This window comes from Mytilus californianus, unplaced genomic scaffold (genome assembly GCF_021869535.1).
Source record: "Mytilus californianus isolate M0D057914Y unplaced genomic scaffold, xbMytCali1.0.p SCAF_9, whole genome shotgun sequence".
In the NCBI taxonomy this organism is placed as follows: Eukaryota; Metazoa; Mollusca; class Bivalvia; order Mytilida; family Mytilidae; genus Mytilus; species Mytilus californianus.
The window spans coordinates 94,481,449-94,500,374 of NW_026262745.1; the positions used below are offsets into that span (position 1 = coordinate 94,481,449).

At 32.8% G+C, this 18,926-nt stretch overlaps 1 protein-coding gene across 3 annotated transcripts in view; it reads left to right on the forward strand.

Moving 5' to 3' along the window:
* Positions 1 to 6,115: 6,115 nt before the first annotated feature.
* Positions 6,116 to 18,926, forward strand: part of LOC127716379 (SWI/SNF-related matrix-associated actin-dependent regulator of chromatin subfamily A member 5-like) — a 64,569-nt gene continuing 51,758 nt past the window's right edge. For all 3 annotated transcript variants that reach the window (XM_052222561.1, XM_052222562.1, XM_052222563.1), the window contains exon 1: positions 6,116 to 6,193. The gene's annotated coding sequence lies outside the window, so the exon portion shown is untranslated. The remainder of the gene's footprint in view (positions 6,194 to 18,926) is intronic.

The window sequence follows — 18,926 nt, forward strand, 5'->3', positions numbered from 1 at the left end:
CTGCACTATGAAGTCGCCATCCGAAATGCAGCATATTCTGTATTTCCTTGAATCAACTCAAAAGGCTGTTTTTTTCACTACACACAATGTATCTGGAGAAAAGCACAAGAAACAGGGATTCAGGTTCCATACAAGGAAGACAACAACATTCATCAACTAGTACGCCGTGCCACTATCCTTCCAATTGTACCTACTGCTGAAGTCGAAGATGTGTGCTTTAATGACCTAACCGACATAGATGAGATTGATACTAACATCAACTACACGCCCTTTACAGACTATGTAACAACATACTGAGTCGAACAGAACAGTCACCTTTGGGACCATTACACAACACAGGGACCGAGGACTACACATCATCTAGAGGGATGACACAGCAAGCTGAAGAAACATGTCCAGCACCCATATCCAAACATCCTTAAACTCATAAAACCACTGAAACATGAGGAAGCTTTCAACGCCCTGACAATCATCCAGTATGTAGCCGGTGGGAAGAGAGTGGCCCAAAAACGAAAGTATGTAGAAATCAACACAGATTAGAAGAGCTTAAGGTTAAACACCGCAACCAGGAAGTCACAACAGTACAGTTTGGTGATGCAGCCTCCCACTTTCTTCACGTTGAATAGATCAATAAACTTTAATAGATTTATATACAGAATAAGAATAAAAATTTTATTAGTTTAAAATCCAAACAATAGGGTTGTTACTAAAGAAAAAAATAAATAACAAAACGATAGACAGAAAATAATACTAACATGTAGCATTGAAAAAATGTAAATATTCATTACAATACTATTTTTTGACAACATGCCTCCTCTATAAAGTAATCATTTCAAATATCTTGATTATACATACGTGAATTTCTAATGTGTGTGCTACAATGTGTGATTTGTTTTAGTGCTGTTAACTTGTATTGTTTGTTTCATATTATAATGCTTGCTTGAATCTACTGTTGAATTTGTGTCATAAAAGAAATAAAATAATTTACTTAATATATTTTTTTCCATTTCTTTCATATTTATTTTAATTAAAAACACAGAATTCATACACATACAAAAATAACTTATTACCTAGATTCAGATTCAATAGTTTATTATAGTCTCACCACATACATACCGATCCAAAAAACACTTGTCAATTAAAAGTTGATTAAACAATGTTTATACAGTATAATCCTTTGTTTGCACAAGTTTTCCCCCTATTCCCACATGAAATTTTAACTTTTCTTACCAGATTTATAAAAAGTGGGAATAGGAGGAATGAACCGTTGAAGACACCAGTAAAATAAATAAAGGACGTTACTATTTCACAGCAAACAGGAACGAATTATATCACGTCGAATTTGTTTAGAGAGACGATAATCTGCAAATATGTCGTCTAAAAGATGACCACGTATTTCTCTTGCTACACTTTCGAAGGAAGTGAAGTAAAAAATCTATTCGAGAAACTACACACTCTAATTAGGGAAAATATGAATATGTATAATTGCAATCTTTGTCGTAACGTGTATGTGTGGCCGCACGATCTTCGACGACATATGAGAAGTAAGCATTCTTCCAATGAGCAAAAATACCACCAAGATCTAGATCAGCAGCAGCAGTTGCTGCAACAACAGCAGCAGGAAGCTTTCGTGTTTAGACACCCTTTCACCATGATCGTGTCCGGTCCAACATCCTGCGGAAAAACTCATTTCATAAAAAAATATGCTTCAACAAATAAAAAGGTTGTGTAGTCCTGGTCCAGAAAGGATCGCTTGGTTGTTTAAACGAGGAAATACGACGAACAGTACTTCCACGCGTTGAATTCATTCGTGGAATTCCTTTCGATCTCGAGAGTGACGACCGAGGTGACGACCTTTTCGATCCAAACATTCGAAACATGATCATTTTAGACGACCTCATGTCGACATCGGCCAAAGACTCAAGAAAAAATGATTTGTTTACGGAAGGTAGTCACCATAGAAATTTATCGGTAGCCGTTTTAAATCAGAATTTATACTTTGGCAAAGACCCAACCCAGAGACGAAACTGTCATTATCTCGTTCTCTTAAATAACCCAATTGATCGACAGCCAATCATTACTCTTGGCCGACAGATGTATCCTTCTCGAGCGGACTTCTTTATCTGGCTATTCGAAGAGGCAACCAGTGGCGGATCCAGAAATTTTCATAAGTGGGGGCCCACTGACTGCCTAAGAGGGGGCCCGCTCCGGTCAAGCTTCGGTGATTCCCTATATAATCAACCATTTTTTTCCCAGAAAAGGGGGGCCAGGGCCCCCTGGACCCCCCCACCTAAATCCACCTCTGGCAACGAAGAAACATTTCGGGCAACTTCTTGTTGACCTTAATGCTAGAACCCCGGAATCATCCAGATTGCGCACGGAGGTCTTACATATCGGCAAAGGAGATTCCGCGACACAAGACGGAAAGATGGAGGACGACCATCTCTCCGATACATTTGAAGACGATATATCGGTCTCATCAGAAGAAGACATTGCCGACAGGACAAAAAACTCACCTATTTCTTCTGAAGATTCTGAGATACAAGAAGATCTCATAGCATGTCGGGATTGCGGAGTAGTGTTTGCTCACATTCGTATATTGGAAGCCCATAATCGGCAAGAGTGTGAGAAGAAAAACGTCATTACTCTCTCGATGACCGGGAAGGACAAAGAGGATACTTTGAGCGGATTACCCGTGACCGTTTGCTGTGCCGACGACTTGCCTAGCTATGTGAGCGACAGGCTTTGAACGTTTGTGGTCAATACAGACAACTGTGCTCAAAAGGGTAGTCATTGGGTTGCTTTTCATTTTCCCGCATCGGGTCCACCCGAATTTTTTTACTCCTTAGGACAATTACCGGAAACGAACCAACACTATTTTAGAAATGTACTCATCGTTAATGGACCGCAAAACTGTGTTGTCAGCAATCAAATTCAACCCGATGATTCAGATACCTGTGGCCTGTATTGCATTTATTACGTCAAATTGAGATGTCGGTGACTCAAGATTGAGGACATTTTAAACGACTTTTCTTTCACTGGCTTGATTAAGAATGACAGCAAACTCGTAGCCATATTTGGTTAAACAAAAATAATAATACAAAAAAAAAAAAAAAAAAAATAGAAAAATAAATAAATAAATCTTAAACCACCTACATGTATGTTTAGCAGGTCTCAAGTCCTGAACCAGATCTAGGGTGTGGCGTCCGCGTCCAGTGTCCCGGCAGGGTTTGGGGGCTCGAACGCCATATATATCACTACTATAAACAACAAATATCAGGTTACTATTTTTTGTAAACTTTTATGGGTACAAAGACAACTTAACGTCAGTTATGAAAAAAGCTACTAAATTATCCTATTAGTTTGAACATTTATGTCATATTTTACTTTATTTGAAGATGGTTTGTCAAGTGAACCAAAAATATCATCATTCCGTCCATAAATTCCGAATCTTTTCTTCCTTTTGCAGAATCTAAACTGATCATACATGTATGCCATTTGAAATTAACAATTGAGTTACGCTGCATTGAAGAGGAGCATATAATTTTATTTCTAAATTGATAAATATTCTTTTGAGAACAAACACAATTTATGTATTATTGTCATTTTGTTTATTTTCTTTTGTTTCCTATTATGACATCGGACTCGGACTTCTCTTAAACTGAGTTTTACTGTGCGTACTGTTGCACGTTTGTTTTTTCTACATTGGCTAGAGGTATAGGGGGAGGGTTGAGATCTCAAAAAACATGTTTAACCCTGAGCCGCATTTTTGCGCCTGTCCCAAGTCAGGAGCCTCTGGCCTTTGTTAGTCTTGTATCATTTTTAATTTTAGTTTCATGTGTATAATTTGGAGTTTAGTATGACGTCCATTATCACTGAACTAGTATACATATTTGATTAGGGGCCAGCTGAAGGACGCCTCCGGGTGCGGGAGTTTCTCGCTGCATTGAAGACCCATTGGTGGCCTTCGGCTGTTGTCTGCTCTATGGTCGGGTTGTTGTCTCTTTGACACATTCCCCATTTCCATTCTCAATTTTATACAAATTTTATTAGAGGAGCTTTGATATGACTTTGTCTGAAAACGGTAAATTTCCTTAAATCGAGGACGTCATAAAGTGTTGAAGTCATATCCCCGCTCTTGCATCTTCGGCCAGGTTGTGTTAAAAGCTTCAAACAAAAACAAAAAACGGTATTTCATTGTTTTAAGTCGATCAAATAAAACCAATTTTGTAAAATTTGAATAAAAGTATTTGTATCAGAAAGTTATAGTCGTATGTCGTACTTATGCAACACGTCCGTTACTGAATAAAATCATAGGTACGTGACGGTAACTACAGGGTCCTCGTCAACTACTATAGAAAAAGATAGCTGAATTTTAGAAAAAAAATTCTAAAAAATAAATCTTTATAACAAAAAAAGTAATAAAAAGAAATGAAAGTTCATTACAAGTAATGGACTTCTGAAGATATTTGATAATTTGGCGTCAACAAAGTTTAATATAATAATAAAACAAATAAATTTATACAAAAAAGTCAATAAATCACAGTTGATTATTTTTTATTTTTTCTTAAAGTTTCTAGTGTTATTTCTATTTAAACAATGCTTCGATTTTCTGTTAATTCTAAATATACAGGGTTTCGAGTATTGCATAGAAATCATTTATACAATATAGTAAAGTCAAAAATAGAATTAAGAATTTTGAAAGATGGGTGAATTTTAAGTTAATCATGTTACAATCTAATTAAAATATAGATCTCGGATTTCGTTATACTTAGTATAACGTAGTATAACGAAATCCGAGATCTATATTTTAATTAGATTGCTCATGTTACTGAATACATTATTATTTTGCATTCGTAACGGAGTTTGATTTAACGGAAGATATTTTAAATTACGTACCGTTAGCATTATTGTGAGAAAACGGACAGATGTATTGGTATACAGCTTTAATCATGATTATTGTACATGAACTTAAACATTAAAGTGTAAAGATAAAACTGCATCAAGATGATGCATTCGCGGCCTTTGTGTGCCGATGGTGCCATTTGTCCAGCTAACAAAGACATATAATATGTGATTTTCAATGACCTCAAATAAATAAAATAGTTGAAAGAAATTTAAATATAATGTATGTTGATTGAAGATTAAAAATGATTAAAGACATTGGTTTACAATGATTTAATTGTTGAGTTTTCAACAACACGTGTTCACTATTTACCTAAAAAGTAACGATGATTGTATATTCTGGCGCGTGTACTACCGTTTAAACGTACTGGTTGGATGTTATTTTAGTAATTAAACTGGGGACAGGACACGCGTACCGTATTGTTTCACATGCGCGGATCCAGTCATTTTGAAAAAAAAGGGGGGGGGGGGGGGGGTCAAAGCCCAGGAACACCATGAGACGTTCATATAATCAAAAATAATAGAATAAAAATCGAGGAAAAAGAGTGGGTCCAACCCCCGGAACACCCCCCCCCCTTTTATGATGATCCGCCAATGCATTATGTGTACTAGCTGTTATAGTACTTATTACCGTAATTTGATAATTTGGTTTGAACCATTGAAGAGAAGAGAAGTTAAACCGTGCTGACTCTACATACATCTTGATTCATTTCTCTTGTATACTGAAAAATAAATTTAATACGTGTATTCAAAATGCATTTAAATACATGCTTCTATATATCTATTTTAGATGGTATTTTAACTAATCAATAGTTAGATATCTTGGCGCTAAATACGTCTTCTTGGCGCTTCTTGTCCCATATTGCCGCTTCTTAGTTAGACCAAAGTTCCAAAGACAAATCTTCAATGATATGTTCCTGTTCATTTTCCACCTTCTGTAATAGATTGTTAAATCCCATTGCTAAATTTCCGGCTGATTTCCCCACTGGACGCAAAGCAAACACCTATCAATCAACCAATCCTTCTGCGTTGGTTGTACATTCGAATGATCACTTTATCGTAAGAAAGAGGGGGGGAATTGGTATGCCTTTATTTAGTAGGGTATGACTTCTTTTTGTTAGTGGGCGAGTTGGTAGAAAGTGGGGCGAATTTTTCTAGGGCGATTTGGCAGTGGGGCGAATTGTCTCGCTTCCGTAAGATATTACTTTCACTTCCGGTAGTTGCAGAAGACGAATTTGTGCCGGGAAAGTATAACCGTTTTAATAGAAATTAATACATGTAAAACATGGTAATTTGATATATAAGACCTTTCATTCATCAACTTAATTTGTTTTATTTTGGATGTCGACACAATTTTTGTTTTGCATGACGGCAAAAGTTGTTAACTGTGCAGACTGCAGGTAGCTAGGTCCACCACTGACTGCAGTGACATAAAAATTTCTCTCTGCCAGAACATTTTTTGTTCAAATTGTCCTGTAAGTACGTTCATTTCCTTGTCATAACGTCATAGGATATGCAGGTTTATGTGACGAGCAGATATAATGATAATGGTTGAGTCCGTTCACCAAGATAACACTTTTGCCCTTCGGCTACGTCAAATAATTAAGACGTCTTGAAACTGAAAGGCTATGTGAATTTTTTGTTGTGACTCCTTCCTGTGACTTCATACTTGCATAGGAAGGGAGGTAGGCATCACAGCAAAAAATTGAAAAATGCCTTTCAAGACGTCATAATTATTTTAACTGTTTTGCCCTGGGTCCATTTGCCCACACTTCGGTTTTTTGACATTGTGCACAGAGTGCATTTACCCTTATTTTTAGGGACTGGCTAGGATTACGCTGAAAACGTAACAATAATGAAAAATTATTGTTACATTTAAAACTAATTGCCAGAATGCAAGGTCGGGTTAGGAACCGATTAATTAAGGATAAAACAATAATATTTGTGTCTGCAGTTACATGTACATTGCCTTAGTGTTACGTTACATTTAGATTTATTAAAACTTGAACAGACTTTGGTTTTGTTGCTTATTTCTCGGATATTACTGTCACTTTTACTTCGAACCCTGAAAGAAGTTATGTTCCCATTAACCAATTTTTCTTTGGGTGAAAAATTTATAACTTTGGATGTGTTTGACTCAGAATTCCAAACATACATGTGATGGACTGTGAAACTCAGATCAGGAGATTGGGAAATTTTGGTCAGGAGATTAGGACTCAGATCAGCAGTCAGAGCTCTGACATAAACAAGTCAGAATAAAATGACTTCTTCAAGTCAGAAAGTGTTTTGAAATTCTGACCTGTACGCGTCAATTTTTGTTTTGCGTAGTTTTCACTCGAGTCCGTCAAACCAGAAGTTATTTTGAATTTGCCGCCGATCTACGACACATACGATCACGTGGTTTTTTGCAAGAGATCACGTGTTTGAGAGTCGTTGTTTTGGAAGTGTCTCGAACGAGAAGTAATTGAATATTATATTGATTATTTACGATTTTTAGTGAAAATCTAGGTCATTGTGGGCATTTTTAGAAAGGTAATTCATATTACCTCCGTATTTTCATGGGCATTTTTATATTTTTTGCCTATAAAGAAGTTCCTTGCAAGTGATTTTTTTGCTGTTTCATGAAGGCGCGCGACCTGTAAATACGGACGCGTGGTCTTTTAGATGACCTGGTGTTTGACAATTCTGACTTGTTCAGGTCAGAAAATGTTGTTATGATAATGAATTGTTATTTTCGGGAGATAACTCGTGTTGTCTTAAACAATATTAACATTATTAACCAGTCAGTGCAAATTAAAAAGTAAAATTATTGCTTCGAGCTGAACATCGTCACGTGATTTTTCTATTTTTAAACTCAATCACGAACTGATTTTTTAACCTTTCTGATTCGTTTCTCCCTATGAGAAAAACGATCATTGTGAATATTAATATGATGATAATGAAACGAAAATGGGAAAAATTTTAATAAAAGAAAAAGGAAGGGAGGGGTTTAACTAAAGAACCTAAGGGTTTTATTTTTTATTTTTAAAGTTATAACTTGAGAACAATAAGTGATGCACACACCTGGTCTTCATTTATGATCATGGGACATGATAAAACAAATCAAATGAAATGTAGGGCGTCTCCAGGGATCACCCCTATCCCTGTCATTTCTCTATTCCTCTTTATAATGAAATATACCGGGCTAGTCTCCAGGTTTACCCCACCCCCTGCCATTTGCAAATGTTCTTATATTTTGTAAACGGTAGAGATCCCCACCCCTAAACCATATATATTCTTGTATGGGACAATTTAACAAATCAAATGATATGTTGGGGAGGTCCCTGGGGGTCACCCCTACCCCTCCTGTTTGAAAACTTGTAAACGGTCGAGATCCCCACCTCTAAACCATATATTTTCTTGAATAGGACAAGGAATTATATATTTAAATATACAATTCCTTGAATAGGACAATAAAACAAATCAAATGAAGTATAGGGGAAGTCCCTTGGGGTCACCCCCACCCCCTCCTGTGTGAAAACTTGTAAATGGTCGGGATCCCCACCCCTTAACCATATATATTCTTGTAAGGGTCAATAAGACAAATCAAATGAAATAAAGGTGGAGTCCCTGAGGGTCACCCCACCCCCTCATGTTTGAAAACTTGTAAACGGTCGAGATCCCCACCCCTACACCATATACATTCTTGCACAGGACAATAAAACAAATCAAATGAAATATAGGGGAAGTCCATTGGGGTCATCCCCATCCCCCTTTTTGAAATGTTCTGGATCACCACCCCTAAAGGTAAACCATATGATATTCCTGTTCGTCATTTCAAGAAGATTTGAATGACATGCAGGGTCAAACCCTAGGCGTCACTTATGCATATCACTTTACTAGACAAAACCAATTTGTACAGGAACTTGCCCAATGTCAGGCAACCATGGGAATGACGAATTATGGGAGCTTAAATTTGTTTGGGAGACTTCGTAACAGCATCCTGTTACAATTATTTCTTGTTTATTTTAATCTGCTGAGAGACCACCTTAATATATTATATTTATCAGTGTTTGTGCAAACAGAATTGTCTATTCAGTATTATTTTCCTCTCGCATGCATCACATCTTATTAATTACATTGATATAGGAAGATGTGGTATGAGTGCCAATGAGACAACTCTCCATCCAAGTTACCATTTATAAAAGTAAACCATTATAGGTCAAGGTACGGCCTTCAACACGGAGCATTGGCTCACACCGAACAGCAAGCTATAAAGGGCCTCAAAAAATTACTAGTGTAAAACCATTCAAACGGAAAAACCAACGGTCTAATCTATATGAAAAAAAAAAAAATTTTGGCATATTTGTTTTCCTCTGAAATTACACATCTATAATTCTTACCCCAGATGCTTAGCCACATGAAGCATTTACCTCTTATTTGAGACATAGATAGTCTTTGTTTCTACAGAAGTGAGAAGAACATTGGAAGTCAGAATGTTCTGACTTATAAAAGTCTGAATGTTCTGACTTATAAAAGTCTGAATGTTCTGACTTATAAAAGTCTGAATGTTCTGACTTAATAAGGTCAGAAAGACTCAGAATGATCTGAAAATACTGACTTTTTTTAATGTTTAGAGTATTTTAGAATATGAATGCACTTGTCATGCTAGTACCATAAGAAACCCTGACAAGATTTTGTTCCCAAACAACAATTTTTAAAGATATTAAGAATAACAAGTGTACAATGGAACATAAATTACAAAGTTATAAGTGTTGTGAAAAAAGCTATTTAAAAAAAAATCAATAGATAGTTATCTTTCAACTTTTACATGTATTTAAAAAACAGTGAAAATATTATGGATTATATGTACGGCTTCTTGAAGGACAACAAAGTCACCATATTTGGTCTGAATTTGTATGTTTTTTCTCCTCAAATTTTTTTTAACATTATTAATGTCGGCTTTTTTCTTAACTAATTTTAAACATTCTTAATTATAATTAAATTTCCCCAACATTTTGCTTACAAACTCTTTAATTTCTAATGTCAAATTGAAAGTTGTCTTCACAGATTCAATGTGTCTGAAAATGTTATATTGAAAAAACAATACTTTTATATCCTCAAATAAAATGGGTATACCATGAGTTTAATGGTCATGCAGATATGCAATCCAGGATGTTAACAATCAGAGTTTAGATTACAGTCATATAGTAATAGGCAGAGTTTTTCTTATATAATCAATAACCAGAGTAAAGATAATTGATTAATAGAGGTTTAGTTTAATATAAGTAATAAACAAAGCTAATTAATACACTTGCAATAACATACATGTAGTTAAATTTGTAAATACAGAATATTGATAAAAAATTCAAACAGAAATACTGTAATAGGTCAAGTCATTAGGGACGACATCAAAAGTTCAGTATAGGATAAAAAACTTAATTCACATCACATAGTTTTTTCACTGACCCCCCCCCCCCCCCTCTTAACTTAATTTGGGAAAGATTGATTGACCAATATGGATTTATGTAAAATCGATTTTGGATAAACAAAACTTGCAGCAACTTTAACCCCACCCCCACCCCCAAACTATTTGATTTAAGTTTTTTTATCCTACATTGGTCTTTTGATGGCGTCCCTTAGAATGTGCTGACTTTGTACATGTTGTAGTGATAGTTATGGCACCCATACAACATATAGGAATCAGTCAAAAGAAGAGAAAAATTCCCGAAATTTGTCACATAGTGACATTTGTGAGTCGGAAAAACAAAATATAGACTCATTAATCTCTCCATCTTTTCAAAAATTATGAACCAGATTTTATGCATATCCATTTAGTTTTTGACGGACTCTTTTAAGTCAGAACATGATTTGACCTGTTTGAGTCAATTTGCAGAACAAAATTTCCAATCAAAGCTATGTGTTCTTCCTCTTAGCCCCCTTCTGAATCTGCCACTGTTGAGTTTATTAATTGATTTTTCCATACATTATCATTAATATCAAATGGCAATGCCTGACTTAATAATTTCAATAAATTTAGTTTTTGACTGATTTTTTAAAGTCAGAACATGACTTGACCTGTTTAAGTCAATTTGCAGAACAAAATTTCCAATCAAAGCTAGGTGTACTTCCTTTAAGCCCTGCAATGCCCGGCTTAAATATTTCAATAAATTTATTTTAGTTTTGGACTGACTCTTTTAAGTCAGAACATGATTTGACCTGTTTAAAACAAAATACATTTAATATTGAATATACCAAATAAACTTTTTTATTGTCCTCATTATTGTGACTTCTGGGGACTTTATTCTCTCTGTCTTTTATCTGGCTCACCCATACATTTTTAAATCAATATGACAATACTATACTTAAAAGTTGTAATAAGTTTAGTTTTGTTTGACTCTTTGAAGTCAGAACATGATTTGACATGTTAAAGTCAGTTTACAGAACAAAATTTCCAATCAAAGCTAGGTGTACTTCCTTTAAGCCCTGCTTCTGAATCTGCCATTTTCGAGTTTATCATTTGATAAGTTTTTAGAAACAATTAAGTCAAATGGTTATTTATTTTAGGGGATCTTACATATATTTCCTGTGTCTTTTATCTGACGTTCCCATACATTCATTAAATAACATATGGCAATGCCCAGCTTATATATTTCAATAAATTTATTTTAGTTTTGGACTGACTCTTTTAAGTCAGAACATGATTTGACCTGTTTAAAACAAAATACATTTAATATTGAATATACCAAGTAAACTTTTTATAGTCCTCATTATTGTGACTTATGGCTACCTTATTTCTTCTGTCTTTTATCTGGCTCACCTATATATTTTTAAATCAATATGACAATACTAGACTTAAAAGTTGTAATAAGTTAAGTTTTGTTTGACTCTTTGAAGTCAGAACATGATTTGACCTGTTAAAGTCAGTTTACAGAACAAAATTTCCAATCAAAACTGGTCTTTTCCTCTAAGCCCCCCCCCCCCCCCCCCCCCCCCCCCCCCTAATCTGAATCTGCTACTGTTGAGTTAATTAATTGATAAGTTTGTTTAGAAACAATTCAGTCAAATGGTTTTAAAATAATATTTTTTATAACCAAAAGTTCCATATGTTAACTTAACAGAAAAAAAAGTCATAAAAATGCAGAAATAGAATAAAATTTTAAGATAATTTGATGAAATTTGTAAACAAAATACATTTGAATATTAGATATACCAAATAAACTTTTTTATAGTCCTCATTATTGTGACTTTATTATTGGGTGTCTTTTATCTGATTTTCCCATTCATTCTTAAATGCATATATGACAATTCCAGACTTAAAAGTTGCAATAATTAGTGAAAGTATAGTTTTTGACTGACTCTTTGAAGTCAGAACATAATGTGACTTGTTCAAGTCAGTTTGCACAACAGGATTTACCTCAATGAAATATTAAGATATCAAATATATACCAAATTAACTTTTATATAGTTCTAAAAATTATGACTTAATATTTGTGATCTTTTTTCCTACTTGTATCCATACATTCTAACAATCACATCACAATCATGACAATGCCCGACTGTTACAGTTGCAATCCATTTAGTGTTTGACAGACTCTTATAAGTCAGAACATGATTTGACCTGCTTGAGTCAGTTTACAGAACACAATTTCCAATCAAAGCTATGTGTTCTTCCTCTTAGTCCCCTTCTGAATCTGCCACTGTTGAGTTTATTAATTGATAAGTTTTAAGAAACAATTAAGTCAAATGGTTATTTATCTTAGAGGATCTTGCATGTATTTCGTGTGTATTTTATCTGACTTTTCCATACATATCATTAATATCATATGGCAATGCCTGACTTAAAAATTTCAATAAATTTAGTTTTTGACTGATATTTTTAAGTCAGAACATGATTTGACCTGTTTAAGTCAATTTGTCAGAACATAATTTGACCTGTTAAAGTCAGTTTACAGAACAAAATTTCCAATCAAAGCTAGGTGTACTTCCTTTAAGCCCTGCTTCTGAATCTGCCATTTTCGAGTTTATCATTTGATAAGTTTTTAGAAACAATTAAGTCAAATGGTTATTTATTTTAGGGGATCTTAACATATATTTCCTGTGTCTTTTATCTGACGTTCCCATACATTCATTTAATATTATATGGCAATGCCCGGCTTAAATATTTCAATAAATTTATTTTAGTTTTGGATAAATTTATTTTAGGGGATCTTACATATATTTCCTATGTCATTTATCTGACGTTCTCATACATTCATTAATATCATATGGAAGTGTCCAACTTTAAAATTTCAATAAACTTAGTTTTGGACTGACTCTTTTAAGTCAGAACATGATTTGACCTGTTTAAAACAAAATACATTTAATATTGAATATACCAAATAAACTTTTTTATGGTCCTCATTATTGTGACTTTAGGGGACCTTATTTCCTCTGTCTTTTATCTGGCTTTCCCATACATTTTTAAATCAATACGACAATACTAGACTTAAAAGTTGTATTAATAAGTTTAGTTTTGACTGACTCTTTGAAAGCAGAACATGATTTGACCTGTTAAAGTCAGTTTACAGAACAAAATTTCCAATCAAAGCTAGGTGTTCTTCCTCTAAGCCCCCCCCCCCCCTAAATATGAATCTGCTACTGTTGAGTTAATTAATTGATAAGTTTTTTTAGAAACAATTCAGCCAAATGGTTATTAAAATTTTATTTTTTTTGACAACCACTAGTTCTATGTGTAAACTTAACAGAAAAGAAAAGTCATGAAAATACAGAAATAAAATAAAATTTTAAGATAATTTGATGAAAATCTTTAAAAACAAAATGCATTTGATATTGAATATACCAAATAAACTTTTTTATAGTCCTCATTATTGTGACATAAGGGGACCTTATTTCATCTGGCTTTTATCTGGCTTTCCCATACATTTTAAAATCAATATGAAAATCCTAGACTTAAAAGTTGAAATAAGTTTAGTTTTGTTTGACTCTTTGAAGTCAGAACATGATTTGACCTGTTAAAGTCAGTTTACAGAACAAAATTTCCAATCAAAACTAGGTCTTCTTCCTCTAAGCCCCCCCCCCCTTTTTCCCTTTATCTGAATCTGCTACTGTTGAGTTAATTAATCATGTTAAATGGTCTTTAAAATAATATTTTTTACAACCAAAAGTTCCATGTGTTAACTTAACAGAAAAGAAAAAGTCATGAAAATACAGAAATAGAATAAAATTTTAAGATAATTTGATGAAACTTGTAAACAAAATACATTTGAATATTACATATACCAAACAAACTTTTTTATAGTCCTCATTATTGTGACTTTATTATTGGGTGTCTTTTATCTGTTTTTCCCATACATTCTTAAATGCATATGACAATGCCAGACTTAGAAGTTGCAATAATTAGTTAAAGTATAGTTTTTGACTGACTCTTTGAAGTCAGAATATAATTTGACCTGTTTAAAACAAAATACATTTAAATATTGAATATACCAAATAAACTTTTTTATATAATCCTCATTATTGTGACTTTAGGGGACCTTATTTCCTCTGTTTTTTATCTGGCTCTCCCATACATTTTTAAATCAATATGAAAATACTAGACTTAAAAGTTGTAATAAGTTTAGTTTTGACTGACTCTTTGAGGTCAGAACATGATTTGACCTGTTAAAGTCAGTTTACAAAACAAAATTTCCAATCAAAGCTAGGTGTACTTCCTTTAATCCAAGAAAGTCCTTGCTTTCAGACTGCTTCTGAATCTGCCATTTTCGAGTTTATTATTTGATAAATTTTTAGAAACAATTAAGTCAAATGGTTATTTATTTTAGGGGATCTTAACATATATTTCCTGTGTCTTTTATCTGACGTTCCCATACATTCATTTAATATCATATGGCAATGCCAGGCTTAAATATTTCAATAAATTTTTTTTAGTTTTGGACTGACTCTTTTAAGTCAGAACATGATTTGACCTGTTTAAAACAAAATACATTTAATATTGAATATACCAAATAAACTTTTTTATAGTCCTCATTATTGTGACTTATGGGGACCTAATTTCCTCAGTCTTTTATCTGGCTTACCTATACATTTTTAAATCAATATGACAATACTAGACTTAAAAGTTGTAATACGTTTAGTAAGTCAGAACATAATGTGACTTGTTTGAGTCAGTTTGCACAACAGTATTTACCTCAATGAAATATTAAAATAATAAATGTTTTGCTCTTAATACATTTAGCTTAAAGTGGATGAGAATATATCTTTTATTAACATAGTCTTATCATGAATAAGTGTCTTGTTTTTCCTTGGAAGATTTAAAGTATTGTCATGTAATGTATCCAATATTGTATTTTGTAAATCTTTTGATATTCAGAAAATTGTATGATCCATTTTTTCTCACCTGGTTTTTCTTTGTATTTTGAAATAATTGAAAGTGATGAGATAAATATATTATGTTTAGATTCTGGAAAGGAGAAGGTATGATGTCAGATGAACCCCACTTTTTAAAACTCTTTAATTCGAAACTAGTAATCACCATATTTTTATGGAGATTGATAACAAAGTGGTAGTAATGACTGCTTCAAATCAGAACAAAAATGACCTCTAGAAGTCAAAATGCATTAAAAAGGGGCATAAATCTTATTAGAATATGAAGATATTAAGTCACAATATTTTGTGCAAAATCTGACCTGTGGAAGTCATTTTATGATAAATTAAAGTCTGACATAAACTGACCTGTACAAGTCATATTCTGTTGAGTGCAAGAAGGGAGACAACACTTACATCAAATTATATCTGACCTATGGAAGTCATTTTATTCTGACTTGTTTATGTCAGAGCTCTGACTGATCAGGAGGTTTTTTATCGACATACATTTTGTCGTAAATGTCAGTCAGGGGTACTACTTGTACAAGTAATCTTTATTTACTTGAAGAAGTAAATAAAATATACTTATATAAGTTAATTATAATGTTTGAATAATCTCCCCTTAATTTTCCAAAAAAATTACTTGTATAAGTAAATTTTTTTTACAATCCCACAAAAATTCTCAAGTTTTGAGATGTAAAATCATGCCATTAACAATTTTTCTCAGGTTAGCTCATAAATTTTGATAAGAGTTCAATGTTTCATCTCATTAATTCAACAAAGAAACTGATTGAGCAAGGATGTTAAGTATTTGTGCAAGGCCTTCAAAAATTGCTCCTTGGGGGCTTGTAAATGACCAGTGTTCTGAAGATAACAGACAAATGAGATTTTCATTGTCCATGAAATTACATTTAAATGATTAGTAAAGACATCTGCAAAGGACAGACAATTCAAAATTCTGTTAGAGCAAAGAAGTTCTAAGAATTCAAGAAAAGAAGATAGGATGACTTTTTTACTTGTATAAGTAAAAAAATCTGAATGTCTAAGGGACATAACTAGGCCAAAAAATAATTTACTTATACAAGTTAATAAAATAAACTTGTATAAGTATCCTACAAATTAACTTATATAATTATATTTTATTTACTTCTTCAAGTAAATAAAAATTACTTGTACAAGTAGTACCCTTGACTGAATGTAACCGTGTGATGTAAAAATTGTTTTTTAAAGTGTTTTTTCTCCAACTTTCCACCGAATGTAATATGTTAATAGTACCCTTGTACTATTTAATTTTCTTTTATCTTTATTCATTCTAACATTCTGGTTATTTTTACATTCTTTAATTTCATTTATTTTTCTTTTGATTTGACATTATTCATTAAAACAATCACTAAATATTGAACATTTTTTCATGCTAGAAAACATACACTAATTTTTATACAAAGCTCATACTTAGTAAATAAATTTCAATTTAAGCCTTGAAAAAAAGTATAGAACCCTCAAATAATTTCCAAACTATTATCTTTTTAATTTGTCCTAAGACATTTAAAATCATTTTATTACCATCCTTTTATGATTATTTTGTTCAATTTATATTTCAATATATTCTTTTAACAATTTACATTATTCAAAGGAAAATAACTTTAACAGCATAAATCAAGGGAAGTAACCCAAAATTTATTTCAATTACTTTTAAATACACAAAGTTTTTATTACACAACGGCAGTTAGCCTGAGGTAAACATCGTTGATTACCAGTTATGTTTGACACCCAAGCTGGCAAGTGAAGCCATATAATTATGCATGTTCTTTGATTTACAGGTAAAATTTACCTTCAGGTAATGTCAGTTACACCGGATATGGCAGCTAAAAGTTTTCATTCATGAAATATTTCATACACAGGATTTTTTTCTCTTCAACGGGAGGACGGGAGGAGACCCCTGAAAACGGGAGTATTGTTCTCCCGTCGGGAGGTTCACATGTATGTCCAAATGTTTCAAGATTCAAATTTTGTCTAGTTTTTATGCCCCCGCCGTAGTGGAGGGGGCATTAAGTTTTACCCTTGTCCGTCTTATTACCACTAAATACAGATCAAGTTTGAATTTTGGTGGTGTCACCTTTACCTTTCTAGAGTTATGCCCCTTTACAAATGGAAAAATTGCTAAATTTTTCGTTTCCGTTCTCTAACTTAAGTTTGCCTCAACCAAATGTTATGAAACTTATACACAATACTTATTACCACAATATACAGATAAAATTTGAATTTTGGTGCCGTCACTTTTACTGTTCTAGAGTTATGCCCTTTACAAATGGAAAAATTGCTAAATTTTTCTAGCAATTTTTCATTTTTTTTTCTAAATACCAAGTAATTTTTAAAATTGGAGTTATCTTCCTTTGTAAATGATTATAGTTGAATCAACTACAATCAATGCTTTATACAACAGTCAGGGGACTTACTTAAATGAGTGATTTTCTAAATCACTGATTCAAGTAACATTATGTACATAAAGGTTGGAAGTAAGAGTTGTCTTTCTTTAATAATCACCTATTTAAGTAGTACAAATTAATCACTAGTCTAAGTGATTTAATTTTATTGTAGCTTTAAATATAGAATACTAATGATCTAGGAACTAATTATGTTGCAAAAATTATCAGAACCAACATCTGTGTTGATAGGATGACCGGGTCATGTCAGGTGATGACCTTGTACTAAATCTAGGATAATGACATAAAAATCACTTGTTCAAGTATCATACCTCAATTTCCTTCCAAAAAATCACTTCTTTTAGTATCATTATTTTGATAACCCCCACTAATTTCATCACCCCCGAACAGTGAAATTTTGATCGCGAACAGTAGAATTTTATTACATAATCTATAAGATGAAACCTTGAATTTTACAGGAAAAATACTCCCACTGCTGGGAAAAATCTGTTGAGAAAGTATCAGTTCATTATGTAAAGCCATTTTTATAGCATTTTTTCAAGTAAAATAGAATTTGCAGCTAAATGATTGCATCAAAGGCATAAACCTTGATGCTTAAAAGAGGCAAAAAGTTCAATTTTTTTAAATTTTACTAATGAAAAGATATTATCTAAAGCTATGTGTTTAAAATTTTGGTAAAACTACAAAATCACAATTTGTGACAAAACTTCGAATTTGCTACTTAAATAAGTGATTTAAAAATCACTTATTTCAATAAGTCCCCTGACTGTACAATGCAATGTTTAATTTTGCCTTCCACTGATAAATTAAAGCAATTTTTACCCTTCATTCCTAAAAATATTTCAAAGTCTTCTTTGAAAATTTGAGTTATCTTTCTTTGTGCATAATGGTAGTTGAATCAACTACAACCAATGCTTTATACAATGCAATATTCAATTTTACTTCCTACTGATAAATTAAAGCAATCTTTACCATTCAGTGCTTACAAGCTGTTTGATTACCGTTCTAGGGTTATGCCCCTTTACAAATGAAAAAATTGCTGAATTTTTTGTTTCCATTCTCTAACTTTAGTTTGCCTCAACCAAATGTTATGAAACTTATACACAGTGCTTATTACTACATAGTACAGATTAAGTACGAAATTTGGTGGCGGTTTAATGAAATTATGAAGGAAAAAGGAAAAAAAAGCTATTGTTATCCAACATATGTGACTTGACATTTTGACATCTGGTA